Consider the following 14,096-nt stretch of genomic DNA (forward strand, 5'->3'; position numbering starts at 1 on the left):
TTGAAAACAGTAAGTGCACAATCTCTAAAAATGATGAAGTGTATGCTGAAGCTTTTATGCATAATGATATTTATAAACTGAGCATTTCAGGTGAAGCCTCACATATGGCGCAAGTAAGGAAGAATGATGGTAAATGTAGTCCGGAAATCTGGCACCGCCGCCTGGGACATCGTGATTCTAAGGTGATCCAGGATCTTTACAGTAAGCAACTGGCCACCGGCATTCAGATAAGTGCAGATGCTGGTAAAATGGAGAAATGCATAGACTGTGTTACTCAAAAGGGTGTGAGACCCTCATTTCCTGCATACACAGGAAATAGGAGTAATAAAGTGCTGGACTTAATACACAGTGACTTATGTGGACCGTTTAATATCCCATCATTGGGAAATAACAGATTTATGCTAATATTCTTGGATGATTTCTCTAGATATTGTGTGGCCTATTTGCTGAAAGAAAAAAGTCAAGTCACAGACATGCTGAAGAAATACGTAGCCATGGTGAGCAATAAATTTGAAAGAAAACCAAAGGTTCTTCAGACCGACAATGGTGGTGAGTTCACTTCACAAAGCATGCGCACATTTCTAGAACAAGAAGGCATTCAGCATATCACAACAGTAGCTTATACACCAGAGCAAAATTCTGTTGCAGAGAGAAAATTTAGGTCACTTGTGGAAATGACCAGGTGTATGCTGTCAGATAGCAATCTCCCTAAAAGACTATGGGGGGAAGCCATTCTCACAGCAGTGTACCTACAAAACAGAATGCCAACTAAAGGCGCTGAGCGCACACCACATGAGACATGGCATGGTAGGAAGCCAAACCTGTCACACATAAGAACATTTGGAAGTACAGCATATGCTCATGAACCAAAGCAAAGAAGGCATAAGCTGGATTCCACAACAGAAAGGGGCATTTTAGTTGGCTATACTCCAGGACACAAAGGATATAGAATTTTGAATCTGAAAACTGGCATTGTTGGCATAAGACATGTTACATATTTTGATGAAAACAAAAGGGTTGATAAAGGCTGGATTATCCCAGATGAGCCTTATCATCCAGAATATGAAACTAGAACCATAATAGACATGCCAGTGTATATAAATGCCATACCAAGGCAGATGTCTGAAAGCAACTCATCTGTATCTAACGAGGAACAGGCAGAGGAAGCAGACACAGAAAGGATCATTGAAGAAGACAGTACAGTTGGAGAAGGGGAATCAATTGGAGAAGAACTCTCAGATTTAGAGGATGCGGAAAGGTCAGACCAACCTGTTGTCAGACGCTCATCCAGGGAAAACAAAGGTGTTCCACCCCCAAGACTGTCTTACCTAACAAAGTCAGCAGAAGCTCAAGAGCCCTTAACATGGGATGAGATTGAGAAAATGCCAGCAGAAGAAGCTGCTGAATGGCATAAAGCTGCACAAGAAGAAATTGATGCATTGGATAAAAATAATACTTGGATTCTTACAAAATTACCTCCTGGCAAGAAAGCTATAGGATGCAAATGGGTATTCAAGTTAAAAAGGAATGCACAAGGAAAAGTGGAAAGGTATAAAGCCAGATTAGTGGCAAAGGGATATCTTCAAAAATATGGAGAAGATTTTGATGAAGTGTTTGCACCTGTAGTGAAACACACGACAATTAGAACACTTCTGAGCATTGCAGTCTCAAAAGGCATGCAAGTCAACCACATTGATGTGAAAACAGCGTTTCTTCATGGAGAAATAACTGAAGACTTGTACATGGAACAGCCAACAGGTTTCATAAATACAAAACAAAGACAGCTAGTGTGTAAATTAAACAAAGGTCTTTGTGGATTAAAGCAAAGTGCAGAATGTTGGAATGACAAATTGCATGAAATATTGACAAATTTAGGATTTAAGCAAGGTGAAGCAGATAAATGCTTGTACACTAGGTGCAGAAATGGACAATATGCATACATTTTAGCTTTTGTTGATGATCTGCTCATTGCAAGCAAAAGTGAGCAAGAGTACAAGGACATTGTAAAATGTTTAAACCTCAATGTTGAGATAAAAGAACTTGGTAATGTGTCATACTATCTTGGTATAGAAATTGAGAAACAAAATGATGGTTCTTATCTTCTAAGCCAGAAGCAGAAAATAAATGAGCTTATTGAAAGTTTAGGTATGCAAGATGCCCAAGTTGTAAGCACTCCCATGATCACTGATTTTCTGAAGGATGAAACAGTAAGAGAACCTTTACCAGATAACATCCAATATAGATCAGCCATAGGTAAGCTTTTATATCTAGCTACCACATACAGGGCTGATATAGCAAATGCAGTAGGAATTTTGAGCAGAAGGGTCAGCTCACCTACCAAATCAGATTGGACTGCAGTTAAAAGGATGGTAAGGTATTTAAAAGGTACCATTGATTGTAAATTAAAGGTTTCAGCCAATAGTAATCCAAAACTAATATGTTACTGTGATTCAGATTGGGCAGGGGATCATTCTGATTATAAATCCACAAGTGGATATGTGTTTATGTATGGAAATGTACAAATTTCATGGGCCAGTCATAAACAAAGTATTGTGAGTTTGTCTTCTACAGAAGCTGAATATGTGGCTGTATCGGAAGCGTGCAGAGAACTGATGTGGATTGAAAAACTTTTGCTGGATTTCGGAATAGCTGAACAGAGACCAATCCAGATAATGGAAGATAATCAGAGCTGCATCCGACTGTCACAGAATGACAAGGTTCAGTCACGCACCAAGCACATCGCAACGAAATACCACAACGTGCGAGAGTTGGCGAAAGAAGGGGTCATCAGTCTACACTATTGTCACACAAGTGAGATGACAGCTGACATCATGACCAAACCATTACCCAGAGAACATTTTGTGAATCTGCGTATAAAGCTTGGACTTTGTATGAATAAATAATTGCATGACAGTTATGCATGAGAAGGGGTTTGTTGGAATGTAATTGTATTTTACATGCATTGCCTGTCACCTATTATTTCTCTGTGATTACTCTGTGACCTCTGATGTGAATTACTTAGAGAGGTCACACAGCTATGCAACTTCCTGTGGGGGCAGATGCAGCACATGCAGCACATGGAGCACATGGAGCTCATGATCTCTCCTAACCTGAGAGGATCTATGGTGGTGTGAGCATCCATTACCATCTAAGCACATGGAAGGAGCTGATAAGACAAATGTATAGTAATATGTATATATAAGCCTGTCTGATTATAATCTAACTACAAACTGTGAGTAAACAGATGTTTTGTTACTTCAACTTTAAAGTGACTCAGCAGTGAATTATTCTGGGGTGAATGAGAGAGAGATGAAGAAAGAAATTAACATTTCTAAAGCTGAAGCTGTGTGTACTAAAATCTGCTAATTATTTGCTACAAATAATCCAACAAGTTTGACTTCCTGAGCCTGTACGTCTAGCTCCATCTCTACCTGTCATCAAATCTATGCTGAAAGCCCACCTTTTCACCACTGCTTTTGGCTCCTAGCCACTTCTCAATTGCCCTCCCCTTGTTCCTTCTCACCCAGTACTTCCCTCGCCCTTAATTGTCTTGTCTGTCTGTATTTTTTAGATTGTAAGCTCTTTTGAGCAGGGACTGTGTCTCTCTGTGTCAGGTGTTCAGCGCTGCATGCACCTGGTAGCGCTTTACAAATGCTAATAATAATAATAATGGCAGAGGGAAACTTTTTTTCCTTTTAGCCTGTAAACTGCGTTACTTGTGTCCACTGAAAGGTAGTATATAAAGTGATGAATAAACATAAACATAAATATAGTGAGAGGTGTGTGTTAAGGAATGGTGAGACTGATGAGAATTTGTAGGGGTTTGGTATGAATGGTGTGTTGGATTGGGATTATGGGTGTGAAATGAGGATATGAAAAAAGGATTTTTAAAAATTATTTTGTTTATAAATTTCACACATATATCAGGAAACAATCTTGAATAGAAATTTTTTATATTAAAAAGCAATTCTTACAGAAAACAAAGGAAAATTCCAACAAATAGAATATAAAATGAAAATTGCAGACCACAATTGGGAGGATTCCAAGAATAGAAAGTATCAGAGAATTCTTACTGAGGAAAAATAAACAATTATTAAATTTAACAGAGAGGCAATGAAACACCCAACCCACATATTTATAATACTCCATTAACTCAAACTTTCACTGTAATTGTTTCTACACCAGATTTCTTGCTCTGGATGAAAGCCTCAACTGTATTGGATCATAAAATACATATGATGCTTCATGCAGTTGAATTTTACATTTACATGGAAACCGTAAGCTTCTGGAGAATTGGTGACTGGGACTGCCACTTTAATTATTTCCTTTGTATTCACTTAAGATAGAGACTCAGTGATGTGCTTGCATTTTTGTTTTCAAAATGTAGAATTTCTTGGATATGAGATTAGAATTTCTCCAGATGTTGGTAAAAAACTCAGGAGTGTAGGAAACAGTTTCTTGTTATGAAGCAGGGAATCCTGAATCTTGTGTTTAAATTTTTCTTATGGTTTCCATGGAAAAGGATAACTGGAGGAAGATGCTTGGGGTACTGTGGAGAGATATGAGATGAAGGGGATGGGTCTCTGAAGGGGTTGAGTGAGGGTGAAAATGTGGTTAAAAAGATCGTGACAGGACACAGATGGGAGAGATGGTGTCTTCAAATCTAAGCTAAAAGCCCACCTTTTTGATGCTGCTTTTAACTCATAACCCTTATTCACTTGTTCAGAACCCTTATTTTATCATCCTCACTTTAATATTCCCTTATCTCTTGTTTGTCCTGTTTGTCTGTCCTAATTAGATTGTAAGCTCTGTCGAGCAGGGACTGTCTCTTCATGTTCAAGTGTACAGCGCTGCGTACGTCTAGTAGCACTTTAGAAATGATAAGTAGTAGTAGTAGTAGTAGAACTAAGGAAATGTGCTCTGCTGTCCTCCGGAGCTCTGTTTGTATAGCATTAGTTTCTTGGATTTCTCTAAATGCTGAAGAGAATGGGGAAAATCAGGGGAGTATCCTCCTTACCCCCTGTGACTCCAGTACTTCAGCAGGCAATGATGACAGCGTTTGTGGCACTGATGGCACTCTTGGAGGATCCGCTGCCGGCATGGAGAGGAGTCCCAACTTGGAAGGTGAGGTATCTCTTAGCCCACGCAGCCCTCTAAAGATGTTGGACGCATTGAATGTGCCAGGAGGAGCTGCCACTAGAACCTCGGAAGTTGGGGTTTCTGGAGTGATTTTGGAGGGGCAATCTCCCCAGGTTGCTGTGCGCTCAGGGGTGAGTTCCCCTGGAGACTGATTCTCCCAGTTCCTTCTCAGGCTGCTGTATTGCAATTGTCTAGGAAGTGGTAACATCTGGCACAGCTGTAGTAGACTTGGAAGGAAGCTGTCCTGACCCTGGTGCTGCCTTACAGCCACTGGTAAGACCACTGAAGATTACACTGGAATCCATATAGACAGCTATGGAGTCTCTGCACATGATCTATGTAACTTTTCATGCCTTGATGATTAATTCCCCATGCTGTTCAGAAGCAGTGCCCCAAAATAGTGCTGGAACAGAGAGGGGAATTAACTCCCTAATGATCAACTGTAATAACATGCAAATTTATGCACATTATTGGCATTGATCATCCGGCCTCTCATCCCCTAGCACAGTGATGGTGAACCTTTCAGAGACCGAGTGCCCAAACAGCAACCCAAAATCTAATTATTTATCGCAAAGTGCCAACAGGGCAATTTAACTCATGATGGGTGGGGTCACCACATGACTCCACCCCTATGATGGCCACACCCCTTACACCAGCCATGGCGCATATAAACAGACATCATTGAAAATATGCTAGTATAGGCGAAAAAAATAACATGATTTTTTTCATTATAAATCATTTCTGTAAGCTGTTACAGCTCCAGTATACCCAGTGGAAAATAAGACAGCAGATGTAAATTGGACATATTCCAAACACTAAAATAAAAATAAAATAATTTTTTCTACCTTTGTTGTCTGGTGATTTTGTTTTTCTATCCATATTGGTCCTGTTCTCTTAATTCCAGGCTTCCTTTCCATTTATTTCTTTACTTTCCTCCTTTCTTCTTCATTTCTTGCCCTCCATCCATGTGCAGTTTTTCTCCTCCCTGCCCTCCCCTCCATCCAACCCATGTCCAGCCACCCTCCTCTCCCCCCCTGCCCACCCTCCCACCCAGCACCAGGCCTCCCTCCCTCCCAGCGGCAGGCCTCCCACCCAGCACCAGGCCACTCACCCAGCAGCAGGCACCAGGCATTCCTCCCTCCCACCCACCCACCCGGCACCAGGCATTCCTCCCTCCCTCCCACCTGGCACCAGCCCGCCCAGCCTCCATCCCTCCCTCCGAGCACAAAATTTAAAAGTCTCCCCTTGTCGGAGTTAAGGCGGCGTCAGCAGTAGCAGCGAAAAGCGTGCTGCTAGCTCAGCGCACCTCCTTCAGCCTTCCGTCTCTCAAGCTTTGGTCCCGCCCTCATTTCCTGTTAGGGCAGGACCAGAGCTTGAGAGACGGAAGGCTGAAGGAGGCGCACCGAGCCAGCAGCATGCTTTTTGCTGCTACTGCTGACGCCGCCTTAACTCCGACAAGGGAAGACTTTTAAATTTCGTGCTTAGAGGGAGGGATGGAGGCTGGGCGGGCTGGTGCCGAGTGTGTGGGTGGGTGGGAGGGACGACGGAGGGCTGGAACTAGCTGAGGCGACAGCCGGCACGTGTGCCAACAGAGAGGGCTCTGCGTGCCCTCTCTGGCACGCGTGCCATAGGTTCGCCATCACTGCCCTAGCACATTCAACTCCTTCGGATTTCTACACTCCAAGTGCATCACTTTGTACTTTTTCATAAAGGAGTAGCCTAATGGTTAAGGCAGTGGGCTGAGAACCACGGAAACTGGTTTCAGCTCCCGCTGTGGCTGCTTGTGACCCTGGGCAAGTCACTAAACCGTCCATCATCCCAGGTACCAAATTTAGATGCGAGTCCACTAGGGACAGAGAAAGTATCTATATATAATATGGTAAACTGCATTGGGTGGCGGAGCAGGTGGGGGGAAGAGGGGTTGGTGGTTGGGAGGCGAGGATAGGGGAGGGCAGACTTATACGGTCTGTACCAGAGCCGGTGATGGGAGGCGGGACTGGTGGTTGGGAGGCGGGAAATACTGCTGAGCAGACTTATGTGGTCTGTGCCCTGAAAAGGACAGGTACAAATTCAAGGTAAGGTATACACATATGAGTTTGTCTTGGGCAGACTGGATGGACCATGCAGGTCTTTTTCTGCCGTCATCTACTATGTTACTATGTTGTACCACAGAAAGGCAGTATGCCAAGCACATGACCCTTATCCTTACCATTTCACATTAAATTTTAGCTGCCAAACATTAGACCACTCTTCAAATTTGTGTAGATCACTTCTCATGTTTTCTATTCCCTCAAGGTGTCCACTCTGTTGCAAATTCTATATCATCCACAGAAAGACAAACTTTACCTTATAACGCTGTTGCTCACAAATATATTGAACAGAATTTATTTATTTAGATTTTGCTCACACCTTTTTCAGTAGTAGCTCAAGGTAAGTTACATTCAGGTACACTGGATATTTCTCTGTCCCAGGAGGGCTCACAATCTAAGTTTGTACCTGAGGCTATGGAGGGTTACAAGGAGCAGCAGTAAGACTTGATCTGGCCATCTCTGGATTGCAAGATCAGTGCTCTAACCACTAGGCCACTCCTCCACTCCAGTACCAATCCCTGAGGCACTGCACTACTCCTCTTTCTTTCCTTTGAGTGAATTCCATTTACCACCATCCTCTGTCTTCAGTAAGTCAACATTTTCCTATTCATTTCCCCTCTTTGGGGGCCTAACTTCAGCCTCCTCAGTTTATTCAATAGCCTGCTATGATGAGCTGTATCAAAGGGTTTGCTGAAATCCAAGTAGACTACTTCAAGTAAGTATCCTCAATCCAGTTTTATGGTCATTTTCTTCTGTACATCTGTATGGCACAGATTTTCCCTTTCATTGTATTTTTCTATTTCTCTTTTCTCTGCCTCTCTATCCAATTAGGTTTGATCCCTCATAAACCCTTCTTCTACTCCACAATCCTCAGTCTGCCACCTTAGCATTCCCACTGTCCTCCCTCTCTTTCTGTTTTCAGATTCTTATTTCCTCCATCACCCACTCTCTAGTCCATTATCTGTACTCACCCTTTCCCAAACCCTCATCTGCAGTACCTTCCTTTTTCATTCTGTCCTCAATCCTAGCTCCTTCCCTGTCACTTAACTTTAGTATTTGGCATTTTTTAAACACTTCTACCTAGTCCACTTTCCTTAATCTTTCATCCTTTCTAGTCTCTTGTCCATTTATACTCCCTCTCAATCCCTTCCTTTCCCCTCCAGATCATTCATACTATCTCTCCATCCCTTCCTTTAGACACTCTTCCTCTTTTCTCATCCACTTCTTCCATCTCTAAAGTGTTTTTGACTTTCACACCCACTAACTTCAGCTCATATTCCCCCTTCTCATTCCCTCCCTTCAGACACTTTTCTACCTTCTCACCCCCTTTGTCTACTGGTTTTCTTTTGCACCATCCCTTTTCTTCTCTTCACTCTTTCTGTCTTTACATTTGCTTCTTTCCCCCTTCTCATCCCTCCTCTTTCTGAAGACTTTTCTCCCCTTCTCTCCATCTCCCTATCTCCCTCTCTTGGATCTTCTTCCCTTTCCTTCCTTAATCTATTCCACCTTCTCATCCTCTTCCTCTAATCTTTTTTTCCCCTTATATCCTCACTCATACTCCCTCCTTTCTTTCTCTTTTCACACCTGTTGCCTTTCTCCTTCTAGAATGGTGCTCACCAATCTTTCTGAGGTTATTACCCCCAAATCATGTGGCCATGAAAAGCTTGCAACCCCAAGGTAGGGCAAGACAATGACATCCTAAGAGGTACCCACCCAGTTTGTGACCCTAAATGCAGGTTTCATGACCCTATTAGAGGTCCTGATTCACATTTTGGGAACTCTGTTCTAGATACTTCCCCCTTCTTATTGTTCCTCCTTTTGGAGGATTTACTCTCCTTCTCACCCCTCCCTCTCTTAAGGTTTTTCTCCCTTTCTCTCCCTTTGGCATATCTTTTTCCCCTCTCCTTCTTAATCTATTCCCCCTTTTCACTCTCTTTCTCGAGGCTCTTCTCACTCCATATATCCATATACTCTTGACCCCTCCCTCCTGAAGATATTCCCCTTCTCACCTCCTCTTTCTATACTCTTCTCCCTTCTTCTCAACCCCTTCATTGAAGTTCTACCCTCCTTCATACACCTTTCCTTCTAATTATATTCTTTCTTTGTCATGCTCTTCCTCCCTTCAGATGTAATTTCCCCTTCTCACCTTGGCCTGTCCTTCCCAAGATGTTTTCCTTTACTTGCCCATCCTTCCTTCCCTCAATTATGTCTCTCCACCTCCTCAAGTTAAGTAAGCCATGTGGTTACCTACAGAGTCTTACCCCCACCCTGCCCAACACTCCTACACACCAGCTATAGAGAATATATTTAATTAGATGCCATCTTTTACTGCCATGGAGCCAGTTTCATGATATGAACTGCGGAATTTGGTTTCATAGCAGCAGGAAATGACATCAGGTTAAATGTATCTCCCGCTGCCGGCTGTACAGAGTGTGGAGGAGGATAGGAGCTATTGCTAAGCCATAGGCAGTGTTGCAGTGTGGAATGTAGCCTGCCCCAATGCCCCTTGGGGTGTGAAGCCTAGGGCAGCTGCCTCATTTGCCCACTCCCCCAAGTCCTGATTCTGATCTCATTGTAGTAATGATATTGGTGAGTAAAAGGTTTCAAACAAATATATCACTATATGCTCAATAAGAGAGATATGTTCTGTATACTCTTCTAGCAAGCAGCCTATGGGTATCTTTAAAGGTAATTACAGTAATAAAAAATAAACACAGGCAAGTACATAAAAAAGGATTTATTCTGTGCTTTGGAAAAAGAAACATGTTACTCAGAGAATAGCATGAGCATTAGATATGCGGTGTCAGGAAAAAGATTGGAATGGGCTTGGTTTTCCTTTGCAGATCACCAGGCAACAAGAAAACTTTCTCTGGTTAGCAATTTAATGCTTTGGCCTTTGTGTAAACTTTTATGAGTCTCCTCTTGGATCAGCACTTGGTTGAAGAGCAGTAGATGTTTTTGCCGTCAGTGAGACACGTGTTGCTCTTGCAGTAGTGGTCGTGGTAGTAGTTGTAGGCTGCCTGATCTATTAAAAGAAGATAAACAATAGTAATGTTAATAAAAAGGAGAACATATTGGAAACATAACTGTTGGTATGGAAAAGAGTAACTTCTGATTTTTATTACCCTCCTTGTTTCTTTTGGCAGAACTGTAGTCTATCCCTGTTTAGGAAAAGAAGTGTAGGTTTCTTTTTCCATTTAGTGCTTTTTTGAACCCATGATTTTTAATTTCTTCTAAATCTTGACCCCCAATGGTGTTGCTCCATGTACATGCACAAAAGGAACACAATCAAGGAACAAGTCATGCTCCTTGGGTGCCCCTTAGGGCATCTCCGAGGGGCTGCTAGAGGTAGATTTATCTGCTCATCTATTTTTTGGTTCTTATATTTTAATTATTGCTTTGCATTGATCACTACAGTGACGTGAAAGCTCACCTGGTACCAGTCTTAATTGTTAGAAGATCTCCACATCCTTTGAAGATAAAGTGTACTTTTAATGGGAAAAATGTCTCTACTTGTCCTGCTACTTCAAGCTAGTCATTTTCATCTTCATTGCCTGACTCATTAAGTCAGTGTCTACCACTGTATGTTTCAATTTGGAATGCATTTAACCCCATTTTCCTTCTCTTCCTTGGGAGAGTGCTCAGCGTCCGCACCTTGAGTATTGTGTTCAGTTCTGGTCGCTATATCTCAAAAAGATATAGCGGAATTAAAAAAGGTTAAAAGAAGAACGACCAAAATGACAAAGGAGATGGAACTACTCTTGTATGAGGAAAGGCTAAAGAGGTTAAGGCTCTTCAGCTTGGAAAAGAGACAGATGAGTGAAGATATGATTGAAGTCTACAAAATCCTGAGTGGTGTAGAATGAGTAGAAGTATATCGATTTTTTACTCGTTCCAAAAGTACAAAGACTAGGTGACACTTGAGGACGTTACAAAAAAATACTTTAAAAATAAATAGAAGGAAATATTTTTTTTCACTCAATGAATAGTTAAGCTCTAGAACTCTTTGCCAGAGGATGTGGTAACAGCGGTTAGTGTATCTGGGTTTAAAAAAGGTTTGGACAAATTCTTGGAGGAAAAGTCCATAGTCTGCTATTGAGACAGAAATGGGGAAGCAACTGCTTGCCATGGGATTTGTAGTATTTATTTATTTGTAGCATTTATACCCCGCTCTTTCCCGCTCAATAGCAGGTTCAGTGCGGCTTACAAAGCATGGATACAAGGTATTACAGAGATAACACAATGTATGGTTACATAGTATATAGCACAAAGTATGGATACAAAATATGTAACACAGTGTATGGATACAAAGTATGATAGAGATAACAAGTTGTGTAGAGAATGATAGTTTGTAATACAATATATGGAAACAAAGTGTAGTAGAGATAACAAGTTGTGTAGTGAATGATAGGATGAAGAAATGGGGGCAGGATAGAGGTATGGTTAATGTTAGTGGTGTTAGTAAATTAAGTTGGGTTTGGATTTCTGCCAGGTACTTGTGACCTGGCTTGGCCACTGTTTGGAAAACAGGATACTGAGCTAGATGGACCATTGGTCTGACTCAATATGGCTACTCTTATGTTCTCCTTATCTTTTGCAACATTGTTGTTAGACCCCCCATAAACCATGCTCAGTTTCACTTAAAGGAACATACAGGATGTCAGGACTCAAGAAAGCACAGATCAGTGAATGCGGCGCGCCGGAGACTGGTGCTGAAGAAGGCTTCGGCTGGTGGGGGTTGGGGACCCCCACCAGCAAAGGTACCTTGCGGCAGTGGTGGCGGCAGCAGGGGGGGGGGTTCGGAAGTGGTGGGGGAGGGGTGGCAGCTGGGGGAAGCAGGCTAAAATGATTCCACTTTGGGCTCTGGACCCCCCTCCCGCCGAAGTCTGGCTACGTCCCTGGTCTGTGTGGCCAGTCTACTAAGAATACTAGCTCCTCCTACCGGAAGACTGGAGGGTGGCCAATGTAACATCAATTTTTTAAAAAGGTTCCAGAGGAGATCTGGGAAATTATAGACCGGTTTTGCCTGATGTCGGTGCCAGGCAAAATGGTAGAGACTATTATAAAGAACAAAATTACAGAGCATATTCAAAAGCATGGATTAATGAGACAGAGTCAACATGGATTTAGTGAAGGGAAATCTTGCCTCACCAATCTACTACATTTCTTTGAAGGGGAGAACAAACATGTGGATAAAGGTAAGCCGGTCGATATTGTGTATCTGGATTTTCAAAAGGCGTTTGACAAAGTACCTCATGAAAGACTCCAGAGAAAATTGGAAAGTCATGGGATAGGAGGTAGTGTCCTATTGTGGATTAAAAACTGGTTAAAAGATAGAAAACAGAGAATAGGGTTAAATGGTCAGTATTCTCAATGGAGAAGGGTAGTTAGTGGGGTTCCCCAGGGGTCTGTGCTGGGACCGCTGCTTTTTAACATATTTATAAATGACCTAGAGATGGGAGTAACTAGTGAGGTAATTAAATTTGCTGATGACACAAAGTTATTCAAAGTTGTTAAAACGCAGGAGGATTGTGAAAAATTACAAGAGGACTTTACAAGACTGGGAGTCTGGGCGTCTAAAGGGCAAAAGACGTTTAATGTGAGCAAGTGCAATGTGATGCATGTGAGAAAGAGGAGCCCGAATTATAGCTACATAATGCAAGGTTCTACGTTAGAAGTCACGAACCAGGAAAGGGATCTAGGCATCGTTGTTGATGATACATTGAAACTCTCTGCTCAGTGTACTGCGGTGGCTAAGAAAGCAAATAGAATGCTAGGTATTATTAGAAAAGGAATTGAAAACAAAAATGAAGATGTTATAATGCATTTGTATCGCTCCATGGTGTGAACGCACCTCAAATATTGTGCTCAATTCTGGTTGCCACATCTCAAAAAAGATATAGTGGAATTAGAAAAGGTACAGAGAAGGACGACAAAAATGATAAAGGGGATTGGACGACTTCCCTACGAGGAAAGGCTGAAGCAGCTAGGGCTCTTCAGCTTGGAGAAAAGACGGCTGAAGGGAGATATGATAGAGGTCAATAAAATAATGAGTGGAGTGGAATGGGTAGACGTGAATTGCTTTTTTAATTTTTCCAAAAATACTAGGACTAGAATGTAGTAAAAACAGTTAGCTTAGCAGGTTTAAAAAAGGTTTGGCCGGCTTCCTAAAGGAAAAGTCCATAGACCATTATTAAAATGGACTCGGGGGAAAATCCACTGCTTATTTCTAGGATAAGCAGCATAAAATGTACTTTTATGGGATCTTGCCAGGTATTTGTGACCTGGATTGACCACTGTTGGAAACAGGATGCTGGGCTTGATGGACCTTTGGTCTGTTCTAGTATGGCACTACTAATGTGCTTACGTTCTTATCTTAATGGCTTGATTTTGTGTGTTTTTCACTTGGATGTGTTTTTTCTGAAAATGGCCACAAAAGAAAAATGCACTGAGCACATAACATGTAAAAATGTCTAGGGAATGGCCATTTTCAAAACAAAAAGATAGACTTTTTCAGGTTTGAAAATGGCCATATTTGCACTTGATTTTTGGATGTTTACAACACAATGTTCAAAATCAGATCTAGACATCATATTGAAAATGGCCCTTTATACATCGCTGCTAAGTAGTGATTCTAGAAGTTTGGCAAATTAATTTCATTTTCTTCCTTCCTCTTTTATAGTATTTTTAAACTAACTCTTGTCTGCCCCCCTTCTCTTATATCTGTGCGCAATGTTGGAATGCACTACCGAATCCCTTAAAAACAACACACGATCTGACAGCCTTCCAGAGATCTCTGAAAACTAAATTATACAATGAGACCTACAATAAGAATCCTTCATAAAGACCCACTATCACATTTGTATT

This window comes from Microcaecilia unicolor, chromosome 2 (genome assembly GCF_901765095.1).
Source record: "Microcaecilia unicolor chromosome 2, aMicUni1.1, whole genome shotgun sequence".
Taxonomy (NCBI): domain Eukaryota; kingdom Metazoa; phylum Chordata; class Amphibia; order Gymnophiona; family Siphonopidae; genus Microcaecilia; species Microcaecilia unicolor.